This window comes from Pithys albifrons, chromosome 2 (assembly GCF_047495875.1).
Source record: "Pithys albifrons albifrons isolate INPA30051 chromosome 2, PitAlb_v1, whole genome shotgun sequence".
NCBI lineage: Eukaryota > Metazoa > Chordata > Aves > Passeriformes > Thamnophilidae > Pithys > Pithys albifrons.
The window spans coordinates 110,137,727-110,153,133 of NC_092459.1; the positions used below are offsets into that span (position 1 = coordinate 110,137,727).

Sequence of the window (15,407 nt, forward strand, 5' to 3'; positions counted from 1 at the left end):
GTTAAAAATAGGAAGAAAATTTATGCTGCTGTCTAAAACAGCAATAATTTCCCTTTGGCCTTTCCCTTTCCACCTAATATGGGTTCTAAGTTTTGGGTATTTTTTTTAAATAGTCAACTGGTACAATCTTCATTCTTCACAAGTGAATGCAAGTCACTCTAGCAGGTGAATTGTATGACTTATAGTATAGTACACTAAATACAGAAGTGGAGGTGTTGCCAGCTGGAAGGATATATTGCATCATTGTTGACCACACATGAAAATCTGTAGGTATCCTTTTATTATTTGGGAGGGAACAGTGGGTTGCTCTTGGCTAACAGAGCACAATGGAAAAAGCCTTTTTTCCACAAACTAAAGCTGATGAAACCAAAAATTCCCTTTTATCATACCACAAAGATGCCCCATTGCTGGTGGGATGCCAGTCAGGACCCTCTTCCCCTAGTAATTCAATCACGAGGTGTGTAAGAAGACCCTCTTGTATGAATGCTGAAGGGTTACTTGAACAAATGTTCCAGGGACTGTGAGACACCAAGAATCCCCTCCTGTCCTTGACAGATGTATCAGCAAAACCAAAGTGCTGGGATGAAGTCAATGTAATTATCCCTCAGTCCTGCAGAATGACAGCAGAATTTAGCTCCTTCAATCAAGACAACCATTTTCTATTAGAGATGTTGGGGGAGCAGGGTGGAAATAGAGTTGTGACCTAAAATCCTCCTCTCTAACCTCTAAGAAATCAAAGTGATGCTGGCCATCCTTGACTCATGACACTGGCCAGACCATTCCCAGTCAAGCACCCCTGTAATGTTTGCTCAACGACATAAGTTATTAAGGAAGGCTGTGAAAAGCTCATGTGTGCAAGAAGGCCACCCTTTTTGGTGTGTTTATGCACCACAGGATAACACAACCAGCCTCGATTCCCATCCCTGTGTGCTATGAATGTTTTTTTTTTTTTGCATGCTGTTTAAACACTTCTGTGCCCAAATCTGTCACCCGTGACCTCATTAAGTTGCACTTAGTCACATGGGGATGCCCATCAAGCCTAACCCCATCATTTCCTGAGGAATTTCCCCCTGATTTACTTAATAGCTCTCAAGCACTAAGCAGGAGACCTCCGGGTGCTGTTCTCTGTGCTTGTTGGGTTGCTGGCATTTATGCTGTGTTTTAAATAAACACCGCTTTGCAGGCATGCTTGTTTTGAAAAATAAACTTCTGGGCAGCAAAAGCTAGTTTACATCAGAGCCAGACTGGTAGCGATTTGGCTTTCCCCAGCAGATGGGAAGAGGTCAGGCTGTCTTTTTTTTTGTGGGGGAAGGTGATGGGTGGGGAGGAAGAAGTCACCCTTCCCTGAATAGCAACTAGGATTTCACACACCCCTCCATGGAGAAGAAATGCCTGAAACCAAAGTGCTGGCTCTTCACAAGGGTGCTTTGGAAAGGAGGGTATGGTAATACGCCTGCAGTGTGGTCCTGGAACACCCAAAATGATGTATCATACTTACTGTGGTCTCCAGCTCCAGAGAGTGTGTCTGTCTCTTCCTCAGCCCTGTCTTCTTCTAGACATGTGTTGGCCCACGACATTCATCCTCACCTTGAAAGACTTTTGGAGAGATAAAGGCCACTGCCCTTATCCTGCCAGCTTGTTTACCTACTCCACTGTCCCTTAAAATGTTTAACCTCTGCAATGGAAACCATGAAAAGATGAGGGAGGGTTATGTCCTCTTGGGCAAGGATATTCTGTGTGATTCAAAATTTTAATTTTCTCTACATTGTGTGTTCTTTATGGAGATAAAAGTAGGAAGGTTAATTGTGGGTGTCCTCTACGTGCTTATCATAAATCATCAGACACTGGGAATAACCCCTTTGACTGCGAGTCCCAGAATGGGCTAATCAAGGATGGACATGGACAGTGGTGGGACAACCAGACTCAAGGTCATTGCAGTTTCCCTATAAATCCTGAGCTAGATTTGGCCTACCTGAGGTGGAGCTGCCGTGCTAGGAGGAAAGCCTGAGCTGCAAAATGGTGTTTGCAAAATAGTTGTCTGAGAACCATGAGATGAAAATCCTTCTTGTTCAGCATGACCAGGTATGAATTTGTTCATGTCCATAGATAAAAATATGTGCACATACGTTTGTTGCCCAGTGGTTTGCTGCCATTTAGGGGAAGGAAAAGTGCAGCAGCAGGTAGGTCTACTTTGAGGACTGTCATTGAATCCTAGTGTTGTATTCTCAGTTTTCCATTTCATCTTCCACAAAAGACACTAGGCTTGGTAGCACAGTGTGTAGTCAGTGAAATTAATGCAGATGTTTTACAGAGGGAAACATTTACCCCACACAATATCTTGAACGTTATGTTACCTGCCTCCAAAGGAGCTCATCTTGGTCCTCAGCTCTGAGAAACACCTTGTCCTAAAATTTGCAGAGGATGTATTTTAGAGCAGACCTTTCAGTCCTGCTGATAGGATCACAACATGTTCCCTGGCACCGTGTTTGAGGCTATTTCTTTCTTTTTTCTCAATTATGGAGCTGGGCTGCTGTGGTGGAGAATGGGAGCCCTCCCCTACTTGCCACATTGCTGTCCTCTCTTAAACTGTGGAGACAATTTCTTAAGTGAATGATATGAGCAACAGTTATTTAGTTTTCTTTGGTCATTCTCAATAGCCATCATTGTCTAAAATTGCTACTAAAGTGATGCCTGCACTGTGGTACTTCAGTGGTGGTCCTGGCAAAACCAGGTGGATGGTGTGGGTGCCTTTATGCTTTTCACATCAGAGGCAGCAAGTCAAAACAAGGTGTTCAAACTTTTGAAAAGACAATCCTTTGAAAGCCCTGGGGTCAGGCTACAATACAAGTCATTTGTCCGAGGGAAGGGTCACCAATTAATTAGCAGTTTTACTTAGAAAAAAATTTAAACTGGCAGCCCTTCTGAAATTTAAGCACATTGTTCATGGTGTAATTATAGATGAAATATTAGAGAAGTGGACTAATTATACACAATGCACTTGAGCCCAATTAAAATAGCATCTGCAGTGAACGTAGGGGTATTCTCTCTCACTAATAAGAAATACTTTCATAGCAACAGAAAATAAAATAGCTAAATTGGATATGCAGTTGAGATTATAAATATCTTATTAGCATATAAAATGAGGATTAACCTTATTTAATCACTTCTTGCTTGATCATCAAAAGTCGTGTTTCCCCTCTATAATGTAGCTGTATCCTTTTTGAAAAAAATGCAGCATATTAATAAATTTAGCTAATTAAGTGCTTTTTCTCATCTGCTCAATAGAGCTGGTGGAGCAAACTGGCTGCCCCTAACCACTTGGCTCTTTCACATCTTGAAGTTTAAGCTTATTTCTAGGTGAGACCTATTGGTGAAGATGCAGGGTTTATGCAGATTTGTATGCAGGGTTCTGCCCTGTACAGCTTGGTAGGTAATCATATCAAAGGGGACTTAGAGTTATGAAGCTGTTGGGGAGGAGCAAAGAGATGGGGGATGAAGAAAAAGACTTGGATTTTATCCCCTGAGAAGTAAAGTTCTGCCTAAATATCACTGTGCAAGAGCCAATTCTAATTTCAGCTCAGCCACTTGGAAGGTTGGAGTGACTTGGTTTGCTGTGGGTCTGTCACTGCCGATGTCCCCGAAAGCCAGCTGGCGCTCGGAGGACGCTGTGCTCCCGGCCCGGCAGGGAGAGGTGCTACCTGCCAGCTGGCGACTTGGCTGTGAGAAGGCTGGCCAAGGGGGAACCAGAGTGGTGAAGGAAGCAGTCTGACCTCCCCTCCCTTCTATAAATATTCAGCTGATCTGGTGTATGCACAAAGGGAGACCAGCTCTAAGCAAGAAGAGGACTTTGAATTGATTATTTGAGAATATTTTCTGGCTGTGTCCTGTAAGGATTGAGTCCTGCTTTATACTGCCTGCTATATCTGAGGATTGCTTGGCAGGTTTCAGAGCTGATCTTATTTACAGAGCTTCTTTGCCTCTGGCTTCATCACATTGTCCTTCATCGGGTCTCTGTGTGGTGCAAAATAGAAACAAAGCAATGGTGGGGCAGGAGCAACCCTATGAAATATGTACACAGTTTGATCTAACCCCATGCAGGCTCTCTCTGCTCCCTGGTTTTGTCCTGTTTCCTTTAGTGTCTGTGTGAGTTTTCCTGGCATGAGGGCCAGTGGCTGATAGCTTGCAGAAGCTGAGTTTTAAATGTGCCTGTTGATGTATTCCCAGAGGAAAGGCTTGAGCAATACCATCCCTGCTGGGCTGAAGCAGGGCCCTGAAGTACTGATGGCACGTGGTTGAGGGCTGATAGCTGTAATATGGGCTCGTGGCTCCTTGGTTAAAGGTGAATATTATCCCCTGTGACTTGCCTTAGCCCCAGAGACCATTCCAGCTTTGATTTCACTGTATTTGTTCAGTTTTGATCCAAGCGTCAACCTTGCCATCAAAAGACCCTAAAACTGAAGCCCAACCCAAAATGAGCCCAGGTCCAGTCTCCCAAAATATATGACACTGCAATGCCTAAAATGAATAAAGTGGTTGTCTGAGCTGTAGCAATTGTGCAAATGGGGATGGAGGCATAGAAACTCCTGTATTTATTTGCAAATATGCTATGATTTGTCCCCACTGAGCTCTGCTGCAGCATCGGCTGCCTCTGTCCTGACCCTGGGCAGAAGTGTGAATTTTCTCCTCGCTTCCACAAATGCTAGTCAAGTGCACTGGGGGACGGTGGCTTTATTTATCGTATTCATGGAGCCACGATTGGATATTTCACAATAAACTGGGCTCAGCCTGTGATTTACAGTAATGGGGAAGAGCACTCTGCTGGCATGGCCGTGGTGTTGCCAAGTCTTGTGATGGTTGCAATGATTTTTCCTTACTGCCACGGAGCCTGGAGCAAAGTGTTCATAAGCGTTTCAGCTTTTGTTGTTGTTGGTGGTGGTAGTGGAAATGGGAGGCTTTGTTTTCTTGTATTAAGAGCAGCTTTCCATCCCTTAGGGCAGAACAAAAGAGCTTGGAAGCATGTTCTCAGTGTCCCCACAAAGACTCAAAAGGCAGTAGGATTTTTTTTAAATTTTTTTTTTAAGGAACCCCCAATTTGTTTTCTCATGATTGGTTTAAGTCACTCTGGCATGAGTTCATATCCTTTCTTGACTGATTCACGGAGTTTGGAGATGAGCAGCAGTAGCAGAAGCAGCAGCAGCTACCTCCACAGGGCAGAAGGTGGGAGGATGTTACCAAATTAATTCTGCAGGAAAGTTTAGGGCTGATGGGGTAGATATACACCTATTTTTTTGCTGTTGTTGCTGTCTTTAAATCTCATTTTCTCTAACCTGGTAGAACAGGGTTAAAGGAATCTAAAGCATGAATGTAGCTCAAAATATTAAAATCAATGTCATGGTGGTCCTGTTTCAATTCTCTTCAAAATTCTCGCTTCCAGCAACTCCTGGCAGTGGCACAGGCCACCTTCTCATTTGTGGTCTGCCACTTTCCCCCTCCTCTGCTTTTGGTACTAGAAATCACATTCAACTAAATCCTTCAGAGAAACACAGGAGGCAAATTGAAAGTGACTGGGAATAAAATAGACTTTGCCATGCGGGGGGATTTGAGGTGTTATACTGTCGGGGAGGGCTGTGGGTGAAGTGACTGAATCCAGAAACATATGGAGAATGGAAAGGTCTGTGGGTGATCGTAACATCAAAAACATGAAATGAAGTCAGCTGCCCATGGTAGAAATGCAAGTTCAGGGACTCTGATGCAAAGAAATGAAGGGAAGTACAAGAGGGATTAAGAAACATTTTTCTGGCTTTCATGGCAGTTCATATGGCAAGAAACCTCACTCTGGGTTCTGGTTTTAAATTGTTTGTGTTTTTTTCGGTGCTGCTATGACCTGAAATAATGGTAATATTTCTGAGCATAGAAAAGATAACTTGGGGAACTCTTGTTTCAGCAACATGAGAGTTAAATGCTGCTTTCAGTATAGCTGCAGCCAAAGTCCTGCCTTTTTTTTTCTCCCATCCTGAACATCGATGCATTAGGCAAACTCAACATTAATAGCACCTTCTTGCCTTGTCAAGCGGGACAAAGAGTTAAACCAAAACGAAGCTGGCAGTTGACTTTTATCCACTTACATCAAATTAAGAGGAACTCTCAGCTCTTCATGTGTTGTTATTCCCTGCAAAGAGAGAAAGTTTGGACTATCTAAAATCCCTGAGTGGCACAAAAATGTTAGGTTTGGGTCTGACCTCCCAACAAACTGCAGCTTCCCTTCAAAGAGGTCATTCATCTCACTTCCCACTTAGCCATCAAAAATGAAGCGGCCAGTCTTCCAGAAGCGCTTGGCAGCCGGCAACTCCCTTTGAGATTCCTCCTCCTGTGTGCTCACACCCTGGAGCAAGCAGTGCTACTGTCCCTTCTGTACTTTAGGGGGGAAAATATTTTGGCCACTTCATAAAGATGCGCAAATCAGGCTTGAAGTAATTTGCAGTTCTAGCTTAACCAGCATGATTGGTGGTCACTTCTGATCATCCCCTCTAGTTCTTCAGGGGAGGTTTGTATGGCAATTCAGCTCCAGCTTGGAGTTGCCACATTACATGTGAAGAGTCTTGTTGTGACGCTGGATAATTTTTATGAGGGAAAGCAAAAACCGAGATGCTTTGGCTGGAGGGGGGAGGAATAGGTTTTTCTCAAGAAGGTCAAAGGAGGCAGAGAAGAGGGAACTGACTTTTGACAAGAAGAGAACGAGGCTCATCTCACTCTGCTGTAATTCATGGCTTGTTTTCGAGACCCATCACACAATTCCTCCTGTAACAGGGTGGGGGGAAAGGTAGGGGAGGACTTGGTTAAATTGTAAATGAGTATTACTTCAAGCATCTTTCCCCATAGAGCCCATACATTATTTTCACGTAGTTACAGGGCCTCACATTTCCTGGAACTATCAACCAGACCTTAATTCTCCTCACACGACATTCCTTTAAAATTGTGAAGCTCTCTTAATCAACCTTTGTATCAGCAGCAAATTTGCAGTATGACCTAATTTGAAAGATGTCTTGAAGTGCTGACTCAAAAGGTTGGTGAATAAAGGCCAGTCTTTGCCACTGTGACACTAATGTGATGCAAAACAAAATCGAGTTGCATCAGCTGAACATTAGTTTGCAAAAAATATTAGTGATTGAAGCCACTCGCTGGTCATCTTTTATTTATACTTATGAGATTTATATTTTTTGGGGACTGAAATGGCTCTAAAATCAACTTCTGGAGCAGAGGCACGAAGAGACTCTTTAATGGTGAAAAATCCCAGTCGGATCTATAGATCTAAGCCGCATCATTTGCACTTCATAATCTCCTCTCTTTTATAAAGCAGGAGGCAGACACATTATTTTAGAACTTTTATTAAAATATTTATACAGCAACAGATGAAAATTCTCATCCTAATATGTCACTTTGCATTTTTCGGTTATGTTCCAAGTCTTTATCTTTTTTTCCCTTCTCTAATTGAAATGCAGCCGATACTCCTTCATGCTCTGGATAAGTAACTGTCTCCAAATGACTAGCAATTACTTTAGGACTCAAAGAAATAAAAAGGAAAGAAGGGATTTGGGTCAGAAAGTTTATGGGAAAAAAAAACTCCCTCAAAAAGCAAGAAAACCTCACCCCACCGTAGTTTTATTTAACGTCGCAAAAAAAAAAAAGTGAGTATAAATTATCAAGTTTCTTTTTGCTAGGATTTTACAGGATCATTGTTTCAATTCTTTTTTTTTTTTTTCCTTTAGCTTCTGTTTTTTGTGCTTCCTTAAGGAAACTTATTTGAGCTAGAACAACCTGGCTAGAGAGGAGCAGGGTGCATTTCTCTACGGGTTTGTTAAATATTGGCTGCTAATTAACACTCTGAAGAGTTACTTAAGAGTCAGGGGTCTAGGGATGAACCAACTCAGCAGGAAATATTTTTCCCTGTGCTCCTTTTTTTTTTATTTTTAAATTGAAATGTCAATAATGCAAATCATCTAATATGTACTGATAAAATGCCTGTGACTTTGCACTGAAGTGGCTGAAAACCAGATACAGACACACACACAGAACAAGGGAAGACAGGCCATTAATTTAAAATTTAGAGGACCAATAAGTTTTTGATAGCAATGGGTTACTGTGCTAATGATTATTTAACTTGCTTCATGTAGGGTTAAGTATGTATGGCTATGTAAAGTGTAGCACCTTATTGAAGTGTGACAATTGTGCCCCTGAAATGTTATATTCAAATCAGAGGGGAGGAAAGCAATGAAATTATAAAAAGAAATTACTATATAATGGCAAATTTCAAGCAGTTTTGAAGCAGAAGCTGCCACAGTTAAAGAAGTAAATTTTACTGTTGCAGGGAGAAAACCCCCAAACAAATATACACAAAACCAAAATACTTCTACATTTCCTCTCTGCTCCTTCTTTAAGCTGTAATAGCATGGCTGTATTTATTGATAGGTGCAAGTACAGAATGGGAACATGGCTAGATATTTTACCTTGCCGCTTATTTTCCTACTTATTCTCATTCTTTTTCTTGGTTTTCCTTTATTTTCCTTTTCTTTTTTTTTCTTTTATTTATTATCAAGGTGTGTATTTCCACAATAAGATACTGTGGAGTTTGTGGCTTGTTTATGTCTTTTTGAGTTTGAAGGGACATCTTATTATAGACATATTATTCTATATTGTACATACTATTCATAAAACACTGGTCATTCTTTTTCAAGTAAAAGGTAACACCACTTCTAAGTAAGCTCAAAAAAAAAAAAGGTAAGAGTAGCAATAAATGTTTGATAACCTGTAAATGATTTACAGACTTTTTTTCCTCCAACACTCTCCAGGTACAGTACTATTTGTTTGGTTTTTTTTCCTGCTGTTTATTTTGTCTTTCTAAAGGGATTGCACTTGCTAAGCCCCCAGTTTGGGGTTGTTTGTGCTTTATGTGGCAGACCCCTCAGCAGTGTTGCCATTTGTGACTATTTTTTGTCTTTCAGTCCTGCTAGGAAGGTGCAGGTAAGAATGCTCTAAACCTTCTAATAGTTTCTTATTGGGAAGGGATGGCAAAGTAACGGCTGATGATCTGGAAGCTAGCTGGAATTTGGAGACAAATACTAAACATAATGTATCTATCTACTTATACATGTATAAAAGAGATTTTTTTTCCCCTAAAAATGAAGGGGGGGAAAAAAAAGCAATGAAAATTTATGACCTTAACATTCCTTCAGGGTCAAGCAATTTATCAAATTCTCTCACTTTCTGGTTTCAATTACACAGCTATTGTGGAAGGAACTTATTTTAGCAGGTTCATTTGCCTCAGTAGGGAATACAGGACTTTGGCCTAATGCTTCACCTTTAGTGCAGGCCATTTGAGCCTTAGAACAAATACCAATCATCACTCTTTGGGAAAAAAAAGGGTAAAAAAAATCTGCATCGGTATGGCCTATTGGAATGGGGTTTCTGTCAAGGTAAACGGTTGTCGGCAATGACTGTGGTAGAGTGGCGATAAATCCCATTTTATTGCTGAAAAATTCCAGCTTCTCTCCATGCCTGACAGCTCCCCACATTCTCGTACCCATTTGGGCAATTTCTGCACTATGTCCATCTGGTTCTTATTACCTCTCAACCTGCCAGTGTCTGATCCAGAAAAAGTGCAGGTCAAAAACAGGGGAAAGAAACCAAGGTGATGGACAAAACAGAAAGAGAGTGATTGAGAGACCGAGCGGCACTCCCCATTCGTCCCTCCCCAGCCAAAAAAAATACAGGTTGGAGCGGAATAAACAACTTTAAGGGAGGTTGCTGGCTTAATTATGAAGTTGCCAGCAGTGTCCTTAAATTTAATACTTAAATAAGTAATAATCCATATGCTCCAAGCTTTGATATTGCCACCAAATAATTGATATTTGCTCAGGACCCTGTTGACATTAGCCTAAATAAAACATTTATGGAGAAATGGAAAAAGCCAAGACTTCAAACCTTCAATTGTAGGAGTCCTTGTGTGACCATTTCATATACAGTCTTTTCCACTGAGCTCTTTCCATTCAGGAGAATAAGATTTGTCTCTAAATGTTCATTTTGGGGATGCAAATTGTTTTAGGAGGTCATCCAAAGTATAATTAAATTGTAATAAAAAAAATAAAAACAACCCAAAAGTTAGGCTGGTTTCATGTGATAGAAAAGTAAATATGTGAGGTTTTCTGCATGTTGCTGAATCCAGACCTACTTTACAAAGTTCAGTTTCTCCTCAAAACTCACTATAATAAGTAAAGGGAATGTCTAGCCATTTTTCAAAATTTAAAAATCAAACAAATTAGCCCATGAGAACTGAACTGTCAGTAAGTAAAAACAAAATAAAACATGGGAGCACTTGCTCTTCTCCCAGTCAAAACTATATTGTGTGGCATTTGTCGAGGACCCCCTAGTGCAATCACCAACTCAGTCTCCCACTTCAAGGGAGCCTTGTCAGTTTAATTGCAATTTCTGTATTTATTCTACCTGAAACACCTCATCTTCCCCCCAAAATTCTACTTGTTGTACCTTTTTCTCCAGTAGATCATCACTGCTCAGTTCCTGTGGTCTCATGTTAGCTTTACACAGCCTCTTCCTGCAATTCCTGAAGATGCCAGGGAAATTCACCACAACTTTTTGGAGTTGTCTCCTATCCTAATGGTCTGACTGAATAATGAACTGCAGAAAATTTGGAGCATGTCCTGCAATCTACTTTGTGATCCTTGTGGGATAGGGCTCTTGAACATCCACTTTAAGTGTCTCATATACAGTAGGACTTGCTGGTAGGTGTAATGGTCTAATCTGGCACCAAAAGGTTGAAAACTGTGGGAAAAGTTATGAATTATATCCTCTTGGCTTATATAAACCTGTTGGCTCCCAGAAATTCCAGGTGGGGCTCCATCAGTGAAACAAGACACAGGGGTACAATTTTCAGTGAAGCTGGAGGAACTTGTTGCCATAGAACAAGGATATAGGACAGAGAAGGAGTAGGAGGGGAAATGTGAGTAGAGTTCAAGTTTTTAGTTCAGAATGGGTCACCTAAAAACACCATGTGTAAAATGTGACATCCAGCTCACCACCTGTCCTCACAACTTCTCCCTGTGCTGTTGGTGCATCCATTTAAAACAGGAATTCAGAGGGGTTGGCTTTGATGGGAAAAACCTTCCTCACTGTTACGTTTCGGTGTCAGTAGTGGCACTGAGAAATCTGACCACCTATGGTCAGGATTTTCTTGCTTTTGTCATGGGTTATAGAATTAGATCTATTTTTCCAAAGTATTACTTTCTGCATGTCTTTATTCAGTTGTGGGGGTGACACTGAGCAGATTTAGATGCCAAGCTCCAAGAGTGTGGTCTGAGACACCTACAAAAACCTTTGCAGGATGAACTACTCTCAACCACACTACAAAGCCATTGAATACAAAAGAGGCTGACAACAGGGGAAGCCCCAACTTCGACAATAAAAATATATCAGCATGAAAATGGTTAATGGTGAGTATTATAGCTTCAAAAGAGCCCATTGGCTACCCTAAAGGATGCCCTGCAATTGTTAAACTCATCAGATGCAACTACCCCTCCTCAGCTAGCCCTTACATTTGTCTGGCTAACAGTAAAAAAATACTATAATAAATCGGTAACATATGTTGCCAGACAAGAATAAGTGATATAAATAAAGAGTCAAGAGACATAGCCCCTCAAGAACAATGTGTAAAGATTTAAACTTTCAATGTATTAGTTAAGCTAGCAACATTTTAGGAGGAACTTGAAAGTGGTATACTGTTTGTTTATATCATTCCTTCTCTTCCCCCCCCCCCCCCCCCCGCTCTTTTTTCTTCTCTCCAGATTGCATTTTAAATCAAAATGTTCTCCATGACTGACTGCTTTGCAGCACTAGGGTAAGTCCCTTTTTTCCACAGCTTAAACAAAAAATATGCCTAAGAAATTTATGCCAGAAAGGCATTTTGTTGCATTTTGGTTTAGGAAATAAGCACAATGTTGTTGGGAAGACAGGCTCCCTTTTTTTGTTTTGTTTGTTTTCTTTTTTTTCTCCTTTTTTGTTTTTTAATCCAAATATAGGAATTTGTGCATTTGCAAACACAGCTACTATCAAGACAGTCAATTCTTCATAAAGGTGACAAGTCTACAAACTTGTAATAAATTAGCAGCTGCGACATTAAAAAAAGAAAGTATAAAACCAAATGTGCTTTGAGACTTGGCTGGATGCTTTATTTATCTTTTTCTTTTATTGAGACATCCTTTGAAAAATGGCATAAAATAAATAGTTTTACAAAGCAACAATATAATCAATCTCTAAACGAGAAGATAAATCAAGGATTTCATTAACTGCTGGTAGCCAGTTTAAATTGTAGTCTTGTCCATAATGTCCATCTATCTATGTATGTCCAAGTTATATTAAAAACCTTTAAATGGCTTTGTAATATCAGCTACATCTAGCTATTATAATAATTAATGATACTGTTTTATAAATCAATATATGTATTCTTGATAAATTCATATCCAGTTAATGGTGTAATTTAAATAAAAAATTAATGTAATAAAGGACATACTGGAATAGACAGGAAATCTTTAAAGGTTAAGAGGCAAATTTGTCTAAATTCTTTTCTTTGTACCTATTTTTTTGAGAAAGGCTCCATTGAAATGCAGCTGATAACAGGCTGGGTCTCTGCATCGCACTCTCGCCATTAGTTTTGTATTAACAGTGCTCGGTGAGTTTTTGCAGCCAAAGGAAGAGGGAAAGCCCCTTCAGCAACAGGAATACTTTCCTCCCTGGTTCCTCATCCTGCTACAAAACTGCAAACACAAAAACAGAAAAGAAAAAAAGAAAAAAGAAAGACACTTCGGCATTTGGCCAGAAGCAGAAATGGTAAAAATGTTCTTTATTTACCATTCCCCATTGATTCCATATTTGTATTATTATGAGGATATTTTGCTACAGACATTCTATATGTTGTCATTAAAAAAGGTAAAATATGAACATTGTTTTTCAGGCATGAAGTGCATTCAGAGGAGCCTGGAAACCCTGCAGACTGTTCAGTGTAATAAAAAGCTGTTCTTTATCTCTTGTTTTAAATACAGTTAATCCTGTTTATTCAGCAAACACATCTAAGAGCAACTTTGAGAGAAAAAAAATAAAACAGAAAAAGCTGGAAATTGGCTTTTTTTATTTGCAGTGGTGAGAAACCGTGGCTCTGTTCCTTTGCTTTTATTTATAGTCAGTAACCACAAAATGTATCTTTAACAATAACAGGGGATTTTAATAGGCAATATTAATTGTTCTTCCCTTAACTTTTGATCTGAAATGTTTCAAACAAAAGCCCGCTGCCTGTTCATACGGTGACTTTTTTTGAAGAATATCTTTTTGAAATGATGCAAAACATGACACTTTGTCTTTTGGACTGACATGGGACAGAAATGTCATTTTAATCCATTGAGTGATTTTTTTCTTTGTTTTTCTTTGGGGGGGGGCGTTTTTTTTCTGAACATTGCCCTGTCTTATTTAGAGCAGCAGCGATCTGCGCAGTTTCTTTTGACACTGATGGGTATTTCAAACCCCTTACGCCGAGGGGAGGGAGGAAAAGGAATTTGCTGCCAGTCACAGCAGCGATCCAGCTCCATAAGCTGTCGCTTATTTGCTAAAAGTTTACATTTCAAATGAGCTTGAAATGTAAAGGTGGGGTTTTTTGATGCTGGGGCTGTGTTTTGGAATGGAGAGAGAAAGAGGATGATTATGGCTGTGTTTTAAAGTCTATCGGGACATTGATAATACAGCTATTTAAAATGTATTTTGTTTTTCGAGGCAGCAAGGAGCAGGAGATACACAGCCATTGCTAGGATGCTTAATTTAGGCTTTATAGGAAAAACATCAAACAGCAGCTTACAGTAACATGCCAAAATACAGTACACATTTTAAATGTCTTCGTTTGGAAATGCATGTTATATTTTTTCCCCTCGTCTCCTGGGATCACTAATATGCCTCTCCCCAGACAAAGCAAGGACAAGTCCCATCCTTTAAAATTATCTGCCTTACAGATCACATTCCCAGGCATGTTCCCCGCTTTTTATTACCATGGATAACCTCTTAATGCTATCACAATTTTATACTTGTTAAGTGGACATCTTCCCTATATTTAACTGCAAACAAAGTGACTTCATTTTGGAGGGAGGGAGGAAGGAGAAATGCTTTGGAATGATTAGAAACATAAGTTTCTATCTTCTGTCACCCCAGCCTATCAATTATTCAAAACCCTACTAAATTTAGATGTCTGTTCCTAAAACGTTGTTTGCACTCGTTCCCTGGGAAGATGGAGGCAGCTGATAATTTGGCTAAATTATGCTTTTGAGCCCAATGGTTACAAATGAAAGACTTGAATTCGGCAGATTTATTTGCTGCTGCTGAAAATTCTTGGTGGCAGGAATTGGGACCGACTCCTTCAGAGAGCAAATCGAGAGGTGAGGTGGTGCCCACAGGTATTTAAGTGGACCAGACTTCATTGTTACAGCTAATAACATGATGCATCGGTGACTCAGTGGGAGGTTTTACTGATCAATTAGGGACTGACTACCGGGGATGAAGGGCCTAAAGCAGCGCCTAAGGTGCTTTATGCCCCAGGTAGTCCTTACCTGAGTTTAAAGATCAATAAAGGGGAAATTATTGCTATTATAAGATGAGCTGTGAAGGATGCAGGGTGGATGATGGAGGGTCGGGCAGGGTGTGTAACGTGCTCACCCCAAACCTGTTCTTTGAGCATCCCTGATGCAGACCCAGCTGCTGTGGTGGCGTGAAATATCTCCCTTTTTCAGCAGTGTCGGGGTGTGATTGGCAGCAAGTCTCCACTGAGCGTGGGCGTCCTCCCGTGCGCACCAGTCACAAGACGTGAAGGGGGAGTTTTTGTAATTTATTTTATTTTTTCTTTTTTTTATATAAATAGATGGGCTCTGACAAATAACACCGCCTCTTCACAAAAGCGTCGTTAGCAGCAGCAAACAGATCTTTGCTCAGTTTATTGGTGGCAGAGCCTCCTTTCCTAAAGGAAATAATATTTTTCGTGAAGATAATTCATCTGATATTGTAATAGCTTAGGGGGGCCAAAAGCTGCAGTGCTGTGGCAGGAGTAGTACCATGTTTCCAGCAGCCCTGGGCATGGGGCATCACTGACTGCTGCACTGGGGGGGGCTTTTCACAGGGCTGGGCATGAGAGCAAGGGAAGAGTTGAAAGAAATGCTGCTGACTTCAAAAAATAACAAAATAAGTAATCAAATGAAATCAAATCCACCCAACAGCAACACCACCCTTTTTCCTGCAGTGATGGTAATTGCCAAAACACAGATAGCCTAAGGTTAAAAAAAAAAGAAAAAGAAAAAAGTAAAGGATTTAAT

The 15,407-nt window shown here is 40.5% G+C and overlaps 1 long non-coding RNA gene across 2 annotated transcripts; it reads left to right on the top strand.

Annotated features, from left to right (window-relative positions):
• Positions 1 to 8,867: 8,867 nt before the first annotated feature.
• LOC139668491 (uncharacterized) lies at positions 8,868 to 13,181 on the top strand. 2 transcript variants are annotated; one of them, XR_011697074.1, is made up of 6 exons: positions 8,868 to 9,018; positions 10,552 to 10,793; positions 11,392 to 11,501; positions 11,853 to 11,905; positions 12,658 to 12,894; positions 13,019 to 13,181. It is a non-coding gene; the product is annotated as an uncharacterized lncRNA (long non-coding RNA). The 2 variants fall into 2 exon arrangements; XR_011697075.1 differs by having other exon boundaries at positions 10,555 to 10,793.
• Positions 13,182 to 15,407: the final 2,226 nt, after the last annotated feature.